The sequence below is a fragment of the Alexandromys fortis genome, unplaced genomic scaffold, assembly GCF_014885135.2.
Source record: "Alexandromys fortis isolate MF-2015 unplaced genomic scaffold, M_Fortis_MF-2015_v1.1 scaffold_147, whole genome shotgun sequence".
Classification (NCBI taxonomy): domain Eukaryota; kingdom Metazoa; phylum Chordata; class Mammalia; order Rodentia; family Cricetidae; genus Alexandromys; species Alexandromys fortis.
The window spans coordinates 3235812-3239973 of record NW_026068029.1 but is presented as its reverse complement, the minus strand read 5'-3'; the positions used below and the strand labels follow the sequence as shown (position 1 = coordinate 3239973).

General features: G+C 39.7%; 1 long non-coding RNA gene across 1 annotated transcript in view; it reads right to left on the bottom strand.

Moving 5' to 3' along the window:
• Window positions 1-1553: 1553 nt before the first annotated feature.
• Window positions 1554-4162, bottom strand: part of LOC126515041 (uncharacterized) — a 12191-nt gene continuing 9582 nt past the window's right edge. The window contains exons 2-4 of the long non-coding RNA XR_007595737.1: window positions 2875-2945; window positions 2726-2829; window positions 1554-1634 (exon numbers count right to left, since the gene is read on the bottom strand). This is a non-coding gene — a long non-coding RNA (uncharacterized lncRNA). The remainder of the gene's footprint in view (window positions 1635-2725; window positions 2830-2874; window positions 2946-4162) is intronic.

The following is a 4162-nucleotide window of genomic DNA, read 5'->3' as shown; positions in this document are numbered from 1 at the left end:
GCCATGATGCTCCCACTCCAGACAGACGCAGGTTAAGATCCTCTCTGGTAAGCCAGCTCATGGGCTACACAGAATATTAGAAATGGGTTAGAACAATATGTAAGAGTTAGCCAATAAGAAACTGGACCTAGCCAGGCCAGGCAGTGTTTGAAAGAATACAGTTTCCGTGTAATTATTTCTGGGTATAAACTAGCCATGCGGGCGGCCGGGTGCCGGGGACGTAGCCCCGCCGCTCCTAATTTCAACACCTGTCTCTGCCACCTGAGTGCTCGGATTAAAGGTGTGTGCAACCACCACCCAGCTATGTTAGCCTTTTAATATGCACCAAGAGTAACAAGATCTTTTAGATTTTTCCTTTCACCCCAAGCCTCTGAAATTCCATGTGTATGACCTCTAGAGCATCTTTGGATATTGCACCCATGGCAAGGATTTCATCTCTAGGTATTCTTCATGCAGTTTCCACTGGGGAAGAAAAAGGCAGGTTCACATGCTCAAGTTGATTTAATGTACCTAAAATTTTCCAGAAACTAAACTGAGTAGCCAAAATAATTTTCTTTGAACATTTATATTCTACATGACAAAACTTGATGTTTTTCAAAGGATTGATTTGACTTGGAAGCATAAGCATGTCCAATCCACTTTTTGTAAGGCAGCCAGAGGTGAATACTCGCTGTCCATTTTCCTGTCCATTATAAAGACTCGTGGTCACAGCTCTTGTAACCAAAGACAAATTAACAAGAAAAATGTGGTGAATGAATTGGCTCATAGATGAGCTTGAAGAATCAAAGGACAAGCTTGAATTGTCTAATTTCTTTGGTTTTTCAAGAAAGTGTATCATGTAACCCAGGCTGACTTCAAACTCGCTGTATAGCCAAGGATGACCTTGAACTTTTGATCCTCCTGCCTCTACCTCCCAAGTGCTGGGGTTACGAGTGTGCATCTATAAACCTGGTTTTATACAGTACTGGGGGGATCATGCATGCTAGGTGAATATCACCCATGTTCTATCCCTTCCTTGAATTAGCAGAAATGTAGTTTGACAAAAAGGGTATAAGTTTTAAATAATAACTTATAATAATAAATACTGTGTATGTATTTAAAAATAGATTGAGATAGAAACCCACCAATGCTTGTTTCTCAAATTCTCTCTGGTCTATTAATTAAAGCATTTCTTTTTTTCTAGGTATGAGGCAGGGCCCATTTTAGAATTTGGTATCATGATTGACTATCACCCCGCCCAAAAAAAAAGTCAAAAAAATTCTCTATGGCCACCTCTTCAGAAGAAAGGTACAAGAAGTTAAAGAAAAAAAATAAGTTTCATGACTGGCTTTGAGGAAATGATATTCTAGCGTTTGTGACCTATCTTGAGCAAAAGGAAATAAAATCTCTATGGCTTGCTCCAAATAAAAATAAAGGATATGCCAGGCAGGTGGGAGGAGGTCAGAAAGAGAATTTACCTGTGAGGCTAGTCCTGAGGTTTCACTTTGGGGTGTGGCTCCCGAGCAAGGACGTGTCAACTGTCATATCTGTTCAGATTCAACAGCGCACTAATCTGGAGTAGCGCACTATCGTTCATTTTGTATTCACAGGAATATTTCACGATCGGAGAGCAATTCCAAATTTATCACCTTTCTCTTCCTAGTCAGGGCAAACAATTCGATAATGGTGGTTATTATTTAAAACTTTCAGAATATTTTATTCTTGCTGGAAAAAATGTACAAAACTATTAGTATTAATTTGTAGTGTCAAAAAATGTTGAAATTCACATAGATTCTTAGACCTGTCTAGTTACGTCAGGAATAAGCTTTATGTTTCATTAGCGCTTCAGACTATCTTGCTCATAAATCCTGTTGTTATATTTGCTTTGATTATTGGGTATTTATTTAGCGTACATTCTTTTTGTTTCAAGAAAATCTTGAATTGGAGTTAATAGCCCAGTAAAACCTTGTAAAACTCTTTGTGGCTCAACAAACAGGCATTGGCAATGAACACAGGATTAAGTCCATTGTCTGTTTCTTTCAACAGTTCCATAAACCAGTGATGAGTCACATTATTTGCACATATGCTGAACAGTTTTAACAATGATGTCTATGATGTTCTTCACAGAGTCTACTGCAGGGAACTGAAGCCAAGTATTTTCAGTACGTATTACACAGTAGTATGACGTCATCAGAAAAATACCACCCACAATCAAAGTAGAATTGTCCACTTAATCTGGAACACCACCCACTTTCCATTATATCTAATGGAACGCCTTCTTTGGCAGATGTAAAAGACTTTAAAATATCTGTGCTATAGGATTTTAAGGCTATGAGTTACCATTTCTTTGTGAATAGGGAACTTCTTTGGAGTCAAAACATACATTAACTCAACAATCTCATATATCACAAAAATCATTTATAGCTCAAGAAAAGTACTTGAATTTTTAAAATTCATTTATTTATTATTTTATGTATATGAGTGTTTTATCTGTGTATGTGTGCTATATGTATGCAATGCCCTCAGATGCCAGAAGAGGGCATCAGCTCCCCTGAGACCTGAGTTACAGACATTTATTTGCCATCTTGTTGGTGCTAGGAATTGAACCCCAGTCCTCCATGTCCTTGATCTACAGGCTCCTGCAACCAAGATTCCACCTGATCATGTTCTAATACTATAAAACCAACTTTCCAAATAAGTTATTCGAGAAAGATTTATTTTGTTTCATAATTACCATTATTTTTACTTGCCTTATTTCTGTTGTGTGGTCAGGCCCTACACATACCAGGTGAAGATGAAGTTGGCCTTGTTCATCTCCTCCTTGGGGCACAGCCAGTACAATTTGCTCATCTGTGGCAACAAGCAGTGCATGGAAAAGAACACAGATTTGCCTACCTTCTGGTCAAGCATGACCGCCTCCTCCAGGTTGTCTCCAAGCATCTGGAAGGTCCTGTAGTCCTCGTGGCCTGGAAGAGAGACAGGAAGGCAATTCAGGCCTCCATGTCCTTGATCTACAGGCTCCTGCAACCAAGATTCCACCTGATCATGTTCTAATACTATAAAATCAACGTCTGGATACCAATGTCAAACATGCCCAACAGTCCTTGGCATGGCATGCCTGCTTATAGTGGACGGGGCTGTCACAATCTGGCAGGGACATGTACTGGATCACCTTCAAAGTTACCAAACTTTCTTACATCTGTAAGAATGGCCAAGATTAAAAACACTGATTACAACTTTTGCTGGAGAGGATGCTGGTGGAAGTGCAAGCTGGTACAGCCCTTTTGCATGTCAGTGTGGTGATTTCTCAGAAAATTAGGAAATAACCTTCCTCAAGACCCAGTAATACCACTTTTGGGTATATATCCAAAGGATGCTCAATCATGCCACAAGGACGTGTGCTCAACTATGTTCATAGCAGCTTTGTTTGTCATAGCCAGAACCTGGAAACAACCTAAATGCCCCTCGACCGAAGAATAGATAAGGAAAATATGGTACATTCACACAATGGAGTACTACACAGAAGAAAAAAAAATGACATGTTGAATTTTGCAGGCAAATGGCTGGAGCTAGAAAACATTATTTTGAGTGAGGTAACCCAGACCCAGAAAGACAATTATCACATGTACTCACTCATAGCTGGTTTTTAAACATAAAGCAAAAAAAAAAAAAAACCTACAAATCACAATCCCAGAGAACTTAGACAACAATGAGGATACTAAGAGAGACATGCATAGAACTAATCTACATGGGAAATAGAAAAAGCCAAGATCTCATTAGTAAATTGTGAGCATGAGGACCTTGGGAGAGGGTTGAAGGGGAAGGGAGAGACAGGGAGGGGAGCAGAGAAAAATGTAGAGCTCAAAAAAATTAATAAAATTAAAAAACCCCATAAAGTTACCAGGTTTGAGGGAACCCTTATTTGGTTTTTGATTATGTGTATGTATCTGGAATGCACATGCATGTCAGCTGCCCTCCGAGGCCAGAAGAGGGCTACAAATCCCCTAGAGCTGGGTTCTTACTGTTCTCTTGGAGGTCTAGAATTCATGTCCAAGCATCCACATCAAGTGGCTCACAACTGCCTACAACCCTAGCTCCAAGTGGTGTGATACCCACTTCTGGCCTCTAAAGGCAACCACACACACATGCATCTACCCCCATACAGGCATATATGCGTAATTTT